We start from the raw sequence: 19,374 nt of genomic DNA on the forward strand, positions 1-19,374 counted from the left end.
AAGCAAAACAATAGCCATTGGTGGTGCATCAAAGCTTTATGAATGAGTGACTTTTCTTTTAAGGTAGAAAAATTCTGAGTGTTTGATTAAAAATTAGAGATTATGCCACCCAAGAATAGATCACTGGTCTCTTTTAGAGCAGTGAAAACTAATTTTAAGGGGAAAACTTGCTTAAATGTTCTTGTTATAGTCAAGAGTTTTAGTGGTTTAAGAGCATTTTCTGAGAAGTTTAAAGTTATATTGACTAATATGTTATTGTTGAATTTTGTGTGGTCTCTTATGAATAGCCACTACCTTGGGAAAGCTGTGAAGAAGGTTCTGTGGTGTCTTAGTTGCATTGGAGAGAAAGTCTGGTGGGTTTCCTTGATCCATATGGTTTATTACAACTACTGTTAATGTGGCTCGATTACTTGGAAGAGAAGTCGCCCAGTGTACGCTGAGCTCTGGAGTGGATCAGATATGTCCCTGGTATTTCCTCCCCTCTCTTTGTTGGTGCCTGTTACCAAGATTCCCAAACCCAAGATGAATGAGGGAAGTAGTGGTAAGCTGTGGCTCAAATCCCTGAGACCTCTACCTGACTCCCCTTTGGCCTTCTGACCCTTGACATTTCCTTTGGAGGTAGAAAGATCTCTCATTCTCCAATTATAACTGAGTCTCGGGAGAGGGACTATATACTACAGTGATTTTAATTAATCCTACGGTGGTGGTTCACAAACTGGACTTTGCATCAGAAACTCCTGAAGGGCTTGTGAAAACAGATTTCTGGGCCACCCTGAGGGTTTCTGATTTAATAGGTCTGCAGTGGGCCTAAAAATGGCCATGTCTAGAAGTTTGCAAGGGATGCTGATGCTGGTGTTGCTCAAGTCATCGTGGAGAATCACTGTTCCATGGGATAAACATGGGCTACCCGCTGTCTTTCCGAGTGTGACAAGACATAGGAGAGGCATTGCAAACCAAACTTACCCATTGTCCCGTACAGCTTCCTGGATCCACCTGTCAGCTGGCACCCAGGTCTGGACCAGGCTTGTGTTCTCTGCATGTCAGCCACCTACTGTGGCATTTTGCTGTCCTCATTCTGACCAGGGGCTTCCTTGCCTTAGAAGCACTTGCGGTGGATGGTCCCGGGCATAGATTTTTGCCAGAGGTAGCTAGCTTCTAGCTCTCTCCCTTTCTTACATTGACAGTTCAGTCTGAGATCCTTCTGTCTCGCAGGCCCTTCAGGGAGAGGATAGTCCACATCCAGGGAGCTCAGTGGCAGCTTTGAGAACCTCTTTCCACCCCAACTTTGTATTAGGAAAATGACTGATAGAACGATCTCTGGAAGTTAGCATATTCCCTGTAGCTCAGTGGAGGAGAATTGGATTCAGGGAATACTGTTTTCAGAGACTTTGGCACTGAGACTGCAATAGTATTTTATTTGGATACTTTGGGGTGATCACTGCTAAGGCACCTACATTTTTCACATGTAACCTAAGGGTATTCTTAATGAATTATAAGAAAAATTTTACTTAACCTTGTCAGAGAGCCAGTAAATGACTTCCTTCAGGCAGTATGCTTCACTCTCTTAATTCTAAATATAAATTAAATCATTTAAAAAAATTTGTCTCAGAGACTCACATTCTTATTTAGAATAGCTACTTTTTCTATTTTTAGCCGCATGCCTCTCTGTGCCATGGTTTGAACAAAACGATCCTGCTCTGAGGTTGTTGGTTTACTAGTCAGATGCTGAGTTGATGTTTTTGGGGACTCTAGTAGATGAGGCTCACTCAACGAGGGCACATGAAACTGCTTAAAGGGTGGTGTTTAAAAATTCATGTAAGTTAATGTACTGTAAATGCTATTAGGGCTGTGATTACTGCTGGAAAAACATGTCTGAAAAAGGGAAGAAAATGTAAAAACACTATTATATTTCCTGAAATAACTAAGAAAGATGTCAGTTGTGATTTCTGAGTAACCAGGTATGAAATGTGCATAGCCTTGGCCAGAACCAATGGCTGAAGTGCAAATGAGTTACTCCAAGTGTAATTCTCGCCCTCATAAGCACCTTCCAGGAGATTCTGTCCCCGTTTGTGTTCCCTGTCCTGGAGGCAGATCAAGGCAGAGGAGGGCTGCCAGCCCACCCACAGGCAATTACATCTTCTTACCCATTTCCAGCATTGTACACTTGGGCCTTAAGCATTGATCGTTTCAATCCGTGATTATAAACTACAGTTTAATGCCCTCGAAGGGCCTTGGGTAACACAAACCAGAAACCTCTTAAAATCACACCGTGGCTGAATACAGGACCTCTCCAGCCTCACAGATTGACCTGAGAACCCAAACATGATCGATGGCATTGCTCCCATGGGAAGGTGATCTCTGTATTCCAAAACAGTGACTCAAACCTTGACTTTAAAATACAACTGACGGGCTGTAGTATTCTTTGGAGATGGGTCTATGTGACTATAAGCTTCATAGGTTTTTTTCTCTGTTCTGTCAATTCACCGTAACCAAATGCCGGTGGTGCGTGGTGCCATCTAGAACAGGTAGGCCAGACTGTGAGCCCCATGGTGACAACATTCATGCTGGTCTTTTTCGTCATTACTTATCCAGTGCCAAATCCACAGTTGGCACCCAGTAAACTTTAATTGAATGAATGAATGACCACAGAGGATTTTCAACTTCACCCATTTTAGTTTGGTAATTAGAAAACAGTATTTGGAGTACAGTTCATCTGTGACTGGTTAAAGAGCATTTGGGGGGCTTTTCGAAGTTTCTGAAGGGCTCAAAGCCCTCCCCACCTTTTGTGTTCAATTATTCCAGATCCTTAATGACCATACACCGGAGTTCTTTTTGTTCAGGTTTTGTCTTATGTTTTCACGTGCTATTTCAGATAATTGTTGTTGTTTAAGTTTAGAGGGTTGACTTTGGCTCTCCATTTTTGCCCACAAACAACTTCAATTTCTGCCTCTCTGAATGTGTGGCCTCGGAATACGTGTCTTTGTCCTGCTCTGAATCCAGCAGAAGTGGCAGCTAGTGGCTCCCATCTGCATGTTAACCTAGAATGTATCTTGCATTAGTGCTTGATATATTTTAAACTTCTTGTTTCTATGACCAAGAGACTACTGGCTCTGCTTTGAAAATGATGTCAAGAGGTAGGATTTACCCCAGTGCATTTTTCCATGCTCTTTTCTGTGCCTTTACACTGCCCTATTGCTTTTTGGTCAAATATCTAGTTATTATAATTGCAGAAGTTCCAAATAAAGCTCTCCTATTAGTGCTTGGCCATTTGTATTGGGGTCAATCATATGTGTGCTTACTATTGATGCATAAAATGTGGAACACATGTATCTAATTGTATGTCTATATTGATATTCCTACATGTAAAAGCATAATTTTATCCATTTTCTTTTAAGGCTGCCTCTGATTTATTTTAATTTTAATTTCCACTGAAACAGGCCAGAAAGACTTTTCCAGAGCAGTTTTATTGCCCAAGGAACAGGCAACCAGGCCTCTGAGTGCTCTCACTTATGTTTAGCTCTCATAATGCTTCCTGGCTCCCTTTGCTCATTGAAAATGTTGAAGTGCCCATGAAGGGGAAGTGGAAGCATCTGGGGGCCCAGGGGCGGCCCTGGCTTCCAAGAGTGCTCCACGTGGGAAGCCGGCCTGATGGCGTTGATGGTGTACAGGGCTGGAAAAAATATAAGGGAGCCAGGAGGGTGGAGGGAGCTTGGCATTCATCACAATGGTAAGAATAGTTTTGGCCATCAGCTTTGAGTTCCTTGCATTTCATGATGAAAGTGCACATACTATATCTGTTCCCTAGGTATTGATGAGAGTAAATACCTAAGGGACATGAAGAAATCCTGCAGGAGGCATTGGAGGGGGAAGGCTTTCTTGCATTCCGAGTCAATAGTCTCCGTATTCCCTTTGCATTCAGTCCTGCTTTTGAGCGGCAGATATTTCTAACTACTTACTGACCGAACAACTACACTGCCCAAGAATGCAGAGCCACGTGTTCTTAAGTTCAGAGTCAAGGTCCAGAGTTTAAGTTTCTCCTCTTATAAATGATCTTCTAAATGTCTTTCAACAGCAACCAAAAATTTGGCTATTTAAAAATAGTCATAAACATACTGGGGCCAAAGCTAAAGAGGTTGAAGGTTAAAGCCTTTTCTATGAGCTGAAAACAATTCTGGAAAGCTTAGGAGGTTGAGTTTAACAGATATTTGGATCGACTTTTAAAAGAGGGAAAAATGTGACCAAAAGCCAGAAACAGTTGTAGAAACATCTGTAAGGACAAACTGTTTTCCATATGCCCCCCACCAATCCCCACCCCACTATTTTTAAAGACAAATAACGTTAAAAAATTGTACGAGTAACACATGAATCAATTCTTATTTTTCACAATTTCAGGCACTTTGGAAATGGATAGAACTAAAAGTGGATGTTTCTCTTCTTGAACCGTCTAGAATGCATAGGTTGTATGAATAAGAAAAAAATAGCTTCTCTTATTATGTAGAAAATCAAATAGATATATTCACTTTTGGTTCTATGAAGAAATTATAATACTAATTTTGTCTGCATCTTTTTTTCTTTTTAGTATTTTTTATTGTTGACACTATCACAGGTGTTCTCCTCTTTCCCCTACTTTAAGGGTCCAATTTGCTTTGCAGATCTTACCATGTCAGTACTGAGGTCTGCACTGCGTTTTATTTAATGGTGTTTTTGAGTAGTCTGGTGTCAGGCCACTTGTGTGTGACACCTGGCTCGGTCCACTACAAGGTGCGTGACTTTGAGCAAGTTCCTCATCCTCTCCGGCCTCAGCAGCTATTGAGGGCAGCAGTTGTATCGACTTCATGGGGTTGTGATGAGACAAACTGTGTTTACGGGTGTGGAGCACTTGGGAAAGTTTCTGTCATTGAGTAATTATTATACAAATATTGACTATTATTATTGTTGATGAATTGTCATTTATTTTTTCCTTGAAATGGGCATTTACATTTTAATCAAGTTTACAGAAAATTATTTCAAATAATATCTTACAGTTAAGACAGATACTTGGAAATGGATTGGTGAGAAAAAAATGTGTACATTTTAAATATTGATATTGATAGATTACTTTGCAAAAATGCTTCATCAATTTATACTCCCACCAACTTTTTGTTTATACATTCATCTATATTAGATATTATCAGTCTTTTATATTTTTTCCAATTCAGTTAAAAAGATATTTTGATTAATAGTAAGGTTAAGCAACCTTATTATGTGAAGAATAAGAAGCATTTACTTTTACTTGTTGACTTATAGATTTATCTTACAAATTATATATATATGTATAAAAATCAATCTTTCATTGATTATATATGTTGCTCACATTTTCTTCTATTCTTGACTTTTTAAATACTGTCTTTGGAAAGAAATATTTCGTATAGAAGCAAATCTGTTCCTCTTTTCCATTTTAGTTTCTATGTCTTGCTTATCAGGAAGGCCTTTCCTGCCCTATTTCTTTTACCAGTTTTGCTCTGTGTGTGTTTTTAAACTTAAACCTTTACTCTTTTTGAAAAAAGTTAAAACTTGAGGTGAAGTACTCTATCTTGTTCCTAGCTGTATGGAGGAAAGATATTTGAATGACTCAGTGTGACATTTTCAGTGAGACCAAGAGTATTGTTTTGTCTTTCTGGAGTTAGAAAGCCACTGATAGAAAGAAAAAGAAATCTTGAAGAACTTAGTGATTAACTCTTTTTATAAAGCAAGTAATGAGCATTGTTGGTTCTCTCTTATAATGAGGGAATGTAAACCTCAAAAGTAGTATGGCAGAACATAGGAATCGTTTTCACAGGAATCGTTTTTAACTGCCCTCCCCTCCAGCTTCAGAGGGAGCTTCAAGTATATCTTACTCTCTGTTAGTAGAGAACAAACTTCTTAAATAAAAATCAAATTCTCAGAAATTTCAGAAGAGACATCATTTGAAAGAGTTATTTGGTAATTTGACAAATTGGAAATTTATCAAAAGAAAAGAATTAGCCCAAGCATTTCTTTCCTGTCTTTTAGAGATATTATCAAAGTGTTTTCTCTGTATGTTCGATGGAGGGAGTGGGAAGTTCTGCTTTTACTTCTTTTGGGGCAACATTTGAGTCATGTCTCTATGAGGACAAAGTATGCTTATTCTTTGCAGCATCTTGGAAAAGGGTAAAAAGTTTTAGGAACTGGCCAGATCACCCAAGACAAAACTGGAAGAAACAGCTTTTATTTCCTTAGCTTTGTAAGTGCACTGACATTGAACTTTTAATAGTACTGGTCTCATGGGGGCATCCCACATGTCCAGTGTGATTCAGAGGAGATGCCAGGTTTGCCTGTAACATAGAAAGCACTCTCAGTATTGTTTAGGGACTTTCCATACTACTAGTTTCGCTAAAAGGTGAAGGGTTCCTTAAGAAATTAGATTTGGTATTTAGGAGTCAGGTAAAAATTGTTACCCCTTCTTTGGTCCTCCATAAATCCTATAGTGAACTCATGTTGATCTTCTTACACAGATGGTGGCGTACTTTAAAGAGGATTTCCCAAATTGGAAAGCATGCTGGTTTTCTTCTGATCCTTCTTTATTTGTTTTTCTTTTCTACCTTTATTTTTCCCCCCTGCCGTTCTGTCCTTCCACATCCCTGTGCTTCCTAATTTTATATCCTTTCCTCTCTCTTTTGGTTTTCTTCTCTTCACTTCTAGCATCTGATTTTGGTGGACAAGATTTTTAGAATTGATGAAGAACACATATAACTTGGCTGAAATTCTAACATATGCTCTGATTTTAGCTTACTTTATTTTGGGCAAGAATACTGAATGATTGTGGAAATAAACTTAGCTTTAAATCAGCAGAATAGTCATGTGATGGTTCAGAAGATAGCCTGTTGGAATACTTCGCATCCTTTTTTGTTCATGAGATGTAACCTCTTTAGTCTTCAAACCTAGGAGCATAGAGATACATAACATTGGGGACTTATGAATCAGATAAGCTTAGGTTCAAATCCTAGATCTCCCATCATTTTGGGCAAATGTTTAAATTCTCTAAATCTTAGATTCCTCTTTAGTTAAATGAGGCAATAATATCCATCTCTCAGGTGAATAAAAGAATTAAATCAGTATTTAGTTTAGTGCCTGGCTCATTGAACTGATTCTATGAGAGGTGGTTATTTTTCAGATTTGTGTTATAGTAATACATTATTAAGGAAATGAGTATGAGAGTACTGTTTGAATTTACACTGAGTCTGAATTACACAAAAATGTCCCAAATGTACACAGTATATAGTAGCATCTTAAAGTTTATTATTGAGTTTATAGAACAATTATAATTATAATGTGTCTCTACTTTATGGGCATGTAGTATGATGATCAAGTTCCTGAACACTAGGCTCATTTTAAGCTCTTCAGCCCTTGAAGATACTATGTGATAATCATTGCAAATTCTTAATTTTACTGTCTTTGAACATTTTATCAGTTTAAATTGTGTTGCACTCATGAGAAATCTGTTTGTGTGAGTGACTGACTTGGCACGTAGGTTTCACTAGTTTCTTTTGGGAGGAGCATTTACTGCAGGGAAGGCACTGACAGGGCAGGTGGGGTTGGATGGGGAAGACAGCCCACCCCCAATAACCATGAGCTTAAATCTAGAAAGAGGTTTATGGAGCCTTCTGCTCTGATGTGCTTTCCTTTTCCACGGAGAATATTATGACTGCTAAAATGATTTCTTTTAAAAATAGACTTTAATTTTTTATGTATTTGTAGCCCATCAAAGATGAAAAAGGGTTTCACAAGGTGTGGCCAGGCAAATGCTAGTAGAAGACCTTTGTTTAAACACACTGGCTTCTTCTGTGATCATCTGGGAACTTACTGGTCTCGGGGCAGAGAGAATGAAAAAGGTAAAGATGGATGGATAGCGAGAGAGAGAGAAACTGCATTCTAACTCTTTAAGGCTTTGGTAAGAGATTTATTCCCTGACATGAAGGCAGTCGAGTTGTTTCAGCCCTGACTGGTGACAGTAGAGGGAAGGAAGGGGATGAGAGTTCAGGGCTGGGAGCTGTGTGTGGTGGGTGGGAGAATGTTGGGAATGGGGTAGAGTTTCTGTATGCAGTCATGCTTGTCAACTTTAGTAGTCCTGGTAAAACTTGAGGAGAGTCAACCACCCAGCTGAGCCTTTTCCACCTTACTTCCTGGATTATCTGTAAAAGAAAATTGTGTAAAGGCTAGAAATAACAGTACAGGACCAAAAGGCATCTGAGGGCCCCCTTCCACTTTAAAATCTACCTTCCCGATGCAAAACTATTCAAAACAACCACACACTCACTAAAAGAGTGTCATGTACTTCTGGTGATATCCTGTATTATTTTGGTGTGTAAAGATAGAGTCTTTATTTTTCCTTCACTGTAGAACCACAATTTCCTTAATATTAACATATGTAATATTGTATCTTTATGGTCAATACTAAATCGCCTTGGATATATTTTCAAACTTGTAATCATCTTAAGAAAGCATTGCCTCTAGGTATAAAACAGAAGCTATTTCCTCTTTAGTTGGCATCCCGATGACTCTGTTTGCTATTAATTTGCATGTAGTTTGAATGCTGGCAGGAGCACCTTTGACATTCCAGCTTAAGCCAAGAGAGGCAGCCTGCCGCTCCATCTCTTCCTGGAATGGTGTGGGTTTCAGGGAGCAGATAAACAGCTGGGCTGTTTCCCAACTCTTTTGAGTCAGACGTCACAGCATGGTTTTGCTATTTTGTTTGATATAAATCCTTGGAACGTTAGATATGTCAATATTGAAATGGCACATACATTCCATAGCCCAGAATAAATAACTTCTGTGTTTTTCACATGTAGCTTTTCCTCTATGAGTGTGGAAAACTGCAAGGTGATTTTTAGATGTATATTTATTTGCATATCTCACAATGATTTATTTCTTACATTCTATCTTGTTTCTCCTGTCATGGTAGAGAAATAGCTAAAATGCCTAGAATGGGGTCGAGAATGGAGCAGTCACAAATCTCAGGCACAGACTGTAAGATATGTGATTTTATATTTCTGTAGGTCAATAAAATGTTTATTTTTATTTCTTTTTGTGCTAGGTAGCTGGAATTTATTCTGCTACCAATCTGGATAACCTGACAATTACGGGCAATCACAACAAATTTTATGTTTGTTTCGTCAAATCAGGATTGCTCACTGACTCCATTTTCTCAGGTTGCATTTCAGTTTCCGGGTGGTGGTGGGGTGCGTTCCTCAGGGGTGATCAAGTGCCACAGCAGGGGAAGGGGTGTAACTGTGGCCGTGGTGGCCCTTTTCCCACCTTGGTGGCTGTTGAGATGTCCATTTCCCCACTTATTGTCAGCCACCAGTTTGAGCGAGTCGCAGGTGTACCACCTTGTATTTCTAACCAGATTTTTCCATCTTTACACACCTCTCTGAGAGGAAATCCTTGAAACTTTGGGGAAACAGGAAACATTTGGGGACACACACTATGGTCTTCTTACTTTATCACTCTAAGGCTTGGGATTGCTCTGGCTTCTTGGCCACCTTTCAGGTCTTCCCAGAAAGAGTCAGAGTTCTTCTTTTGAATCTCCACCACTGACTCAAGAAAGGTTCCGTGGTCCCGCAGCACCCAGGCTTGACTAGGGGACAGGCTACAAGGCTCCTCTTACCTGCATCTAATTTATTTGTCTTCCCAGTGACTCTTCCTATTTCCCCTGGAGGCAGAAAGAACACGAAAACTGGTTTTGCCTGACTTCTTTTTCTTCCAAGTAATTTTTTGTCACACATATGGGTCTTGAGTTTTCTCCAACTTTTTTAAAGGTTTATAGTGTTGTGTTTTTTTAACTTTATTTTTATTGTATTTTTTTAAGTTTTTAACCTGAAGAAAAGTTTAAAGACTATTACAATGAACATATGGATAGCTGTCCACATCCTGTCACTTCGTTCCTAAATTCTCTAGCATATTTCTTCTAAAACAAGGGACACAATGTCTCCTAAATGCACAAGCCTGATACTATTATCACTGTGCCGCCACCCCAAAGTTGAAACCACTCTGTAATAACAGATGTTACCTGGTACATCTTCACATTTCCCCAATTATTAAAAAATAAATAATTCTATATATATTTCGCTACTTATCTCTCAAACCAAGATCAAATCAAAGTTCATGCATAGCATTTGGTCATTGTGTTTCTGTGGTCCCTTCCAGTCAAAAGTATGGCCTCTATTTTTTTCCTGGCATTGTATTTTGAAGAGACAAGCCAGCTGTCCTTTAGAATGTTCTGCATTCTGCCTCTGTCTGCCTGTTTCTTTACTTTGTCTTGTATCCTCTGCATTTCTTGGGAATCAGAACTTATTTCTAAAGGCTTGATTAAAGTTGGGTGAAACATTTTGGGGGGGCGGAAAAGCATCCCAGTCATGCTGTGGACTTCACATTCTATCACATTTATAAGCACATAATGTCAGATTGTTATACTATTATGGTAATTTGGACACCTTTTAAAGATGGTGACCACCAGCTCTTTGTAACTGTAAGTTTTCCCAATTTGCAGGGTGATAGTTTGGCCTCCACCAAATACCCTCAGCCCCCTAGAACCTGAACCTAATGGGCTTAGTATCCAGTTCTGATCACTTCCTGAAACAAGTCTGTAATTTCTAAGGGTTGCAGAGTGGTGTTTTTTAATTCAATCGTTCCTTCTGAATACTGGCTTCTCTTAAAACAAAACAAAAATAAGAGCATCCTGGCCTCCACCAAGAATTTCAACTTTTTAATTTCAGGTCTCTCTGGATAATCCTCTCTTGAGGTGATGGATGTTTGGTATCCAGCTGTCTATATTGGAAAAGGTCATGGAGTGACAGAAAAGATTTATAGTCAGTATTACTATATTAGGTATTTTATTTTAGAAATTATTATTTATTTTGTGTCTCTAAATCATTGAGGAAAGATATTGTGATAATTCTTCTATTTTTCCTTATCACGATGATTAAACATTAAGTAGGTATAATAACCCATCCTGCATTTTTGTGATTATTGGTAGAATCAAAGACAGTGAGAACTGGCAGTGAGCTTAGGGATCAGGAACAGCCTTTACTGCAGAGAGGAGGACAATGGAGCTCACAGAGCTTAGGTGACTTGACTAAGGTCACATAGCTGGTTGTGGCAGATCCAGGGCTGAAAGCCAGGCGTCATGACTCCAGATTTAATGTTTTATACTGTGAGCCTAAGAAACATTATAAGAATAAGTGAAACTTATTTCCACGCCAAAGTCATTGCTTTAGCACTAGTACGTATTACCATTGGATGTCACTAGTATGTATTGTCACTGTTATATATTGCCATTGGATGAATCTGTGTGTTCCTCAAATCTGGGACATCATTAATTCTGATAGTTCTATGATTATTTCAATATCTGTTAGGAAAATATACTTAGAATTTCATGCCTTTGGTTTTTCTAATATTATTAATTAGGGTAAAGCTTAAGTTAAGGATGAAATAAATGAAAGTATTAAGTAAATAATTTTAATTTAAATTTAAAAAACAGTATTTGAATTGGACTATCCTAAGACACTGGAAATTTAATACCAAACAGAACAGTTTCTGCCTCATAAAACTGAAACTTTGGGGGAGGGGACAGACCAAAAAAAAAAAAAAACAAAACAGAGAATGAAATACAGATGTAACTTATAGGTAATGCCAAATGTTGTAAATGAAATGAGTCAAGATAAGAGGAGAATAGTGAGAGTTTTGTTATTTTTAAATAGTTAAGAGAGGCCTATCTGATAAGATGACATTTGAACCAACAATGACACCATTGAGGAAGTGGCATGCTTATAACTGAGGGAACAGCATTCCAAGCAGAAGGAACAGAAAATGCAAAGGTATGCAGGCTGTGGGAAGCACTGCATGTTGAAGGAACAGCAGAGGCCAGGGTGGCTGGAGCAGAGTGGAGGGTGAAGGTGCAGAGAACTGTAGGAAAGATCAGAGAAGTGACAGAAATACATCTCCTTTAGGAACTTACAGGTCTTCATAAGGCTTTTCTGTGTGAGAGGTACTTGGATAAGGCATAAGCTGTGAAAATGTGTATACAGAACTTAAATGTGGGCAACACTGATGTATTAATGTACTGAATTAATTTCAGATGGCTAGGGGAAGAGACATATTTGGGGGAGTAAGGGAGAGAACCTCATGATTCAGGAGTATGGAGAAAATTTCACTTCAGGTTCATAATCAGCTTCACTTCAGCAGTATGCTCCCTGCCCCTGCTGGTATTCAGCACGTGCACACACACACACACACACACACACACACACACGTGTGTGTGCTTGTTGACACCAGCCCAAAATGATGGTTTGCAAAGTTTTGTTGGTTGTCTGCATTTTCCCAGCATTATACTCTCATAGAAGGCTGTGGTGGTTGGTGGTCACGTGGACATTCCACTTGAGATCAGAAAGGGTAAGACCCAGGCTTTATGTCTCCAGTTTTTCTTGTAATCCTTCCCATCTTCACTCTGATTTCTTTTATGCAGCCCAGTTCATTCCCAAGGCTGGGTCCTTAGACTATAGTTAATTTCATGGCTGATATAATTTGAGTCATATTCTCTGTTTTTGAGATCTCAGTTGCTTTTGAGAGAAAAGTGCCACTATTTGAAAACTCAAATGATACATTTTCAGAGTGAGCCAAGACATTGTGGGAATTCTACTTGTCCTCATATGGATGATTTAAACGTTAAGTGGAACCCATGTTCTCTGCTTGGTGTTCCCCTTGGCTTGAAAGACAAGGCTAGAACTTAAGGAAAGGCAGGAAGTTTTTGAAGTTGTGTATTTCCAGAGAGGAAGCAAACACTTGGTTTTCTTGCTTATTATCCTCCTGGTAAATTGCTAATAGCATTTTTCCATCTTGTGGTCTGGATTAGTTGTCTTACTTAAATCACCATGATGTGGGAGTGGGGAGGGTTGATTATTCTATGAGCAGACATTCATATCTCCTTAAATGCACTTTTGTGTCTTTATGATTCCCCCCCCCCCCCCGCCTTCTTATTGTCTTTCTGTTTGGGATGTATTTGATTGCCACCTTTGGGAAGCTTCTCTCCTCTTCCTCCTTCCTTCTCCCCAGCCACACATTGGCTGGGGTGGGGCAAAGCCCTCTGCATCCTTCCCCTAACACCTGGGGATTTGCTTCTCTCCAAGTCTTCATGGTTGTCATGTAGATTTCCCTCTTTATGAAGTGCCCAGTAATACATATTTATTCTTGTCAATTTTCTTACCCATCACCTCATATGCTTATGGGTTAGCAAATTCCAAGGAACTGACTCTGATATTACTGGCAACAAAGCATATTTGAAAAGGTAAATCTGCCATGCACAGACCTGCATAATGAAAATCTGAAAATGGAAAACAATTCTCATAGTTTCAGATAATCCCAATTCTTGGCCTGGATTCTTGGACAGTATTAATTTTGGTTTGACATCCGGTTTTCCCTCTATTCAGCATTTTAGGCTACATATCAGATTCTCATCAATTCAAAAAGTTTTCAATTATGAAACAATGCATGGGAAAGCAGAGAATTGTAATCAGACTCTGAATTCTCAAAAATGCCGAGACGGGGAGACGCCAAGTCTGAGTAGCTTCATTTTAGCACTGACTTTAGCAATGTTTTATCTTGAAATTATAGCTTATTGCAAATATTTTATAACTGTCGTAGTGGCTGAGAACTTTTTTTTTTTGAGGAAGACAGTCATTTTTAGGTCAAATCTTCTCCTTTTCCCCAACTCCTTCATAAACCCACAGGTACCTTTCATTCATCTCCTTAGCTCCTTTGGTGTTCTGAGAGTCCCTAAAAGAGTAAACAGCCATCAGCACTTGCTTATTTAAAGTTGTAACTTATATTTAGGTGAAAAAACTCAAGGTGCCTATTAATTATCAGTGTTATATCTGCTGGGCCCCTCAGAAATTCTTCATGAATTTTGTTTTCATATTTCTGATTGTATAGCATTTGTCAGATATACTCTTCTGTTCTAGCCCTAGTCTTCCAGGTACACTAACATAATTGCTGAAATTATAAATTGCCAAATTATAAACATTATTGGAAGTTTTTAAAAAAGAGGTATATAAAACTATTTGTGACCCTAACACATAAATTATTCTGATATTTCATATTTCTGTAGCCATTTTTAATAATATATTGGTCAATCCTTAGGTGACCTTGTGACCCAGTCTGCATACCCAATTGGCTGTCTCCATTGAGTCCCTGTTATCTGAAATCTTAAAGTCAGCCTTCCCCTTCTGCATATAAGGGCACAGAGATACAAGAAATTCTATTTTTAAATTACAAGAATTTATTTGATTAATTCGGAGTCTTGAATATCTGTACAATAGATCTGTGTTAACTAGATGCATAGATGTACAACTCAATTTAAATAAGACCCAGAGTCTCTTAGCGGTGTGGATGGTTAAAGGAAGATGCATATATGAAAGGGCCAGGAGTTGTTGATGCCATTTTCCTCTTGGTATTTGAGGGGTTGGCCACTGGCTCTTTCCCAATCGCTTCCATCTGAGCAGTGTCTGTGCCCTCTATTAGTGACTGGCACAGCTCTCTGTAGCAGAAAACCACATCTGTAACTGGTTGAAGTGCTCATTTTTTGATGCCTGAGGGCAAACCTTCAAAATTAAATTTTATACTTCTAGGAAATATTTACTTTGAATGTAGTCTTTGTAAATTACCAAAGAAAAATGGATTTATAGTTGAATGCACATCATTTGGTGATGGACCAACTCCAGTGATCAGAAGGAAGAGTTGACACAAATAGGTTTCCATGAAGTTCTCTTGATTAATGTTGCAAATGTTTTGTCTGTTTCTGCTTGGCTTCCCTCAAACGTCCTTTACTGGTCTTGTGGGCTTATCCTGGCTTCTGTGTACATTTGATCCTAAGGGCTAGCACCTGGAACTTTCTTCAGAGGGCTAGCCTTGACCTAGTGGAACTCCACCCCTATACCAACACACATGCACACACGTGCATGCACATGAACACATGTACGCACATAGCTGAGGTGTCTGGGAGTTAAGGACCCTCCACCCTGTTCTCTTAGCTCATCCTTGGCTACTGACTGACTGGTTGAGAAGCAGGAAAACTCTCCTCTTGTTTTCAGACTGGACCAACTTGGTGGGATAATTGACCAGTTTTCTGTAGGATCTGTGGTATAATTTACACTCTGGAGCTGCCTATAGAATCAGGCCCAGGGTGAGACTTCACCTGAAATTGCAAATTTGCTTGTCTTCTTCTATTTCCCCTTCCGACCTTCCTCTCTCCTGGAAGCCCTTCCTTAATAAGTCACTTGCCATGAACACTGCTCTCTGGGTTTGCTTCTGAGCAACTGACCTAAGATGTTTTTTTTTTTTTTTTTCCTGTAGGAGCGCTAAGGAATTAAATATGTTACTTAATGCTTTTTATCAGTGTGTTTAAAGCTGTTTTTATCTCTTGTTTGCTAATTTGGACATATATGTGCAAGTGGGTGATTATAAAATTTAATTTTAAAATTAAGTGAATTCTAGATTTTAGTTACTACTTACTGAGGGAGTAAGTGTGTGCCACATCCCTGACACATTTTCACAACAATCTGCATTGTAAGAATGAATTCATTGAAGTCCAGAGACATTTACTAATATGTCCAAGTCACAGACCTAGGAATCAGCAGAACCACAGTTTATTTCCAGATTGTTCTGGTTTTAATGCTTCAGCTTTTACAACTGCTGCCCTGCTGACTCTCTTTCCCTATTGGTGTATTAAAATATCTATTTCTAGATGCTACCAAAGATGCATTCCAACATCAAAGTTCATAACCTTCTAAAATTGGAGGAGACTGTCTCTTCATTAAGAAATAACAAAATGCATTACCCCACACCAAACTTAATTTCCCAGAATGAGAGTGATTGAAAATAATTTCTAATAAACATTCGAGTCAAGTCATATCAGTTTGTTGTGTAGAGAGAGATCTTTGACCAGTTTACGACAGCCTGAGTAGTCCACACAAAAACAGAATCATGGAGAAGGTGAAAACAAGCTAAGGGGTTGGGAGTTTTGCATGTGCTTCAGGAGGATGGAAGTTTCCGGGCTCTCCCTGTGGGGTGGTCATGCTCAGTCCTGTGACTCCATTGCACCAGGATGCTACTTAGAAAATGAGTTTCTCAGGCCCCTAAATGGACCACAGCATCCTGAAAGCCCTAACTCATTTCACAGGAATTATCAGTCTGTTCCATGGAGCGATCCTTAAAGATAATGGCAGCAATGGCCTGGCCATCTAAATGGGCTTCCATCTAGGATCTGTTTGGGGTTCTGTTTGAATTATTCATTGCCCACACAAGCCCTTGCATGTGAAAATTTCAGCAAGGATACACGAAAGCCAGACTGGAGGCCTTTAAAGTTTCTGTAATGTGACATCAGCATTTGTTACAGACAGTAGCTGTTCTCTCTTCCTAGAGTGCTGCTCATCCATCCCTTTGCCTGGTTGTTTCTTACCTGTCTGTCAAAGGCAGAGCTCAGGCATCACCTCCTCCCACAATTCTTCTCTGATACCCTCAGGATGGACAAAGTCCCTTTTTGTAAACATATATTGCTGTGAGTATCCAGAAAAATGCTTAGCCCATCATATTGAAAGAATATGCTTACCTGTATTCTCCCCCATGTTTATACCTGGTAATCTTCTCATTAACCAGAAAGTTCCTCAAAGTCAATAATTCTGTTCTGTTATTTTTATGTCTCCAGTGTTTGGTAATGCATAAGGCAGAATTAACCCTCAGTAAATGTCTTTTTTAACTAAACTGAACTATAATGACAGAAGAAAGCTGTTCCACGTCTTTTTGCTATTCATGGCTTTTTAAAAAAATCTATTGATTGATTTTAGAAAAAGAGAAGAAGGGAGAGAGAGAGGGTAAGAGAGAAACATCAATTTGTTGTTCCACTTATTTATGCATTCTATGGTTGATTTTTGTTTGTGCCCTGACTGGGGATTGAACCTGCAACCTTGGCATATTGGGACAACCCTCTAACCAACTGAACAACTCAACCAGGGCCTTATGGTTTATTCTTATAACCACTTCAAAGCCATTCAAGTGACTTGGGCAGAATAAATACTGAAGAACTAGAAGGCAGTGGAAACATTTAGTCAGGCTTTTAGAACAAGAGGGTCTTGAAGAGAGAGGAATGTGGGTTATTCCCAGTAGGCTAAGAGCACTTTGGTAGTCAGATGCCACCTGAGGGCCACTTAGGGACACAGTTGAAGAGATGAGAATTATGATGGAAGAAACATGAGAAGAGAGCATCCTTCTGAATTCATAAAGAATAAATGAAATTTGCATGTGAGGCAGAAATACATCAGTAGGAGGAGCATAGACTCAGGTTTGACCTACAGGTTAATGAGATAATGCCCGGCAGATATTATGTGTTCCATAAAGTTTACTTTAGAACCTTCTCAGTGGTCTCCTGTCTTTGTTTGCAAGGCCACCTAATAGCTGGAAGGGACAATGATGGGGGAACAGAAAGTGTAGCAGTGGTCATGCATCCACTTATTTGTCCTTCTGATAAACATATTACTGGGCATGTACAATATGCCAGACACAGAAAATGAATAAACAAATAAATAATATTATTAATGAATAAAATATATATCTCACTGTTTGCCTTCAAGAAGTCTGTAGTCTAGAGGAGGGCTGACATCTAGGTGAATAATATGGCAGTATATAATCTAAATAGCCATGCCCAGTAGAAGACTGATTCATTCTGCCCAGAAAAATCAGGGAGTTCCTCAGAGGGGAGTCAACCTTCAAATGGGGTCTGGGAGGGTGAGAGAAGTTCACCACATGGATGAGATGGAGAAGGAGGCACCTATCAAGGCTGGGAGGTTCATGTTGGGTTGTTTGGGTTCCGCTGGAGATATAAGAGGACAGTGCTGGGAGATGATGGTGGGATGGACAAGGGCCAGCATGCAGAGGGCCTCCTGTGGTGCTGTGGAGTCTGGGATTGGTCCTGAGGACACAGCGGAGCCACTGACTAGAAATTGACAAAGAAGTCACTGAGAGGCAGGGTTAGAACATCTAAATGTGAAGCGTGGTCGTGTTTAGGTTGATTTCTTGGCCCCTGCCAAGCCCTTTTTACTTTCTTCCTTGATTTGCTATGAAGTTGGAAGTGATTAATAAAGCTGCTCATTTGAGTTATGATAACATTACTAATTTTTTAAAAATTCTGCTCTCATGGTCTTCCTATTGCTTTAATGGACTATAAATCCTTGAGTGGCCACACTTATTAAATAACTAATGTTGGATTCATTCATTCCTTCAACAAATATTTACTGAGAGCCTGCTCTGGGCCAGCCTGTAATAGTTCTTGAGGACAGAGCGAGTCCCTGCTTTGTGGAGCCTCCACTGCAATGAGGGAGACAACAACAGGTTAACAACTATACAAGGGTGGGGGAGAATAAGAGTGGGTGAGGGAAATCCTGTCTTGGGGACGTGATCTCTACCTGAGTTCTGCAAGCAGGACAGCGTGTAGAAGTCCTTCTTCAGCACACTGGAAATGTGTTGTTTTTTTTTTTCATTGTTGTCTTGAATCTTCTCAGAATCCGGCAGTCAGTCTGTTTCCCTTTCTCTCTTTTTCTCTCGCATCTGCTGTCAGTCATGGGTCATGTCTGAAATCAGCTGTGGGGAGTGGAGTTTTCCGGCCTGTGTGTAGTCCTTTCTCTGGGGTTTCCTCAGAAGAATTATGATACCCATTTTCTAATCTAGAAATCAGAGAATTTGATTTGAGAATAGCAGCATCTATCTTTCCCTCTCAGTTCCAGAACACTTAGCTCTGTTATTATTTTCTTATTGAATTCCCACTCCATGCTAGTTTCTGTGCTGAGTGTTTTACATATACAACCTCCCTTAGTTCCTTAACACAGCGCGGTGAGATAGGCATCTTTATCTTCATTTTTGAAATGGGAACTCTGCCTAAGGCCCAGGGAGATGAGCTCACTTGCCTGAGTCCATGTTTTTCTAAGAGGTACAGCTGTTTCTGACTGAGGACAGCCATGCCCCCTCTCCCTCACCTGGCCTCATTCCTGCCTTTGTTTATTCTCTGTGACCTTTTCTGTCTCAGTATTTCCTTTCTCTCCCTCATTCATTCGGCAAATGTCATCTGTTGGGATTGACCACAGACAAACATAGCCTGGTGGGCAGCCCTTGGAAGTGAATATTCAGATGTGAGTGGATGGGACAACATATTGGTCAAGTTCGGAAACACATGTGAAGTCAGAAGAGAGGACCGGAGCCTCCTCTCCAAGCATAGTTTTTAGTCAGGCAAGGGGTCCGGATCTTGGAGTACCTACTCCTCCCGTAACCTGTGCCTGG

At 39.6% G+C, this 19,374-nt stretch overlaps 1 protein-coding gene across 5 annotated transcripts in view; it reads left to right on the plus strand.

Moving 5' to 3' along the window:
- NTRK2 (neurotrophic receptor tyrosine kinase 2) overlaps positions 1-19,374 on the plus strand; it is a 331,044-nt gene that overhangs the window by 77,957 nt on the left and 233,713 nt on the right. The window lies entirely within an intron of this gene.

The sequence above is a fragment of the Phyllostomus discolor genome, chromosome 3 (assembly GCF_004126475.2).
Source record: "Phyllostomus discolor isolate MPI-MPIP mPhyDis1 chromosome 3, mPhyDis1.pri.v3, whole genome shotgun sequence".
Lineage (NCBI taxonomy): Eukaryota > Metazoa > Chordata > Mammalia > Chiroptera > Phyllostomidae > Phyllostomus > Phyllostomus discolor.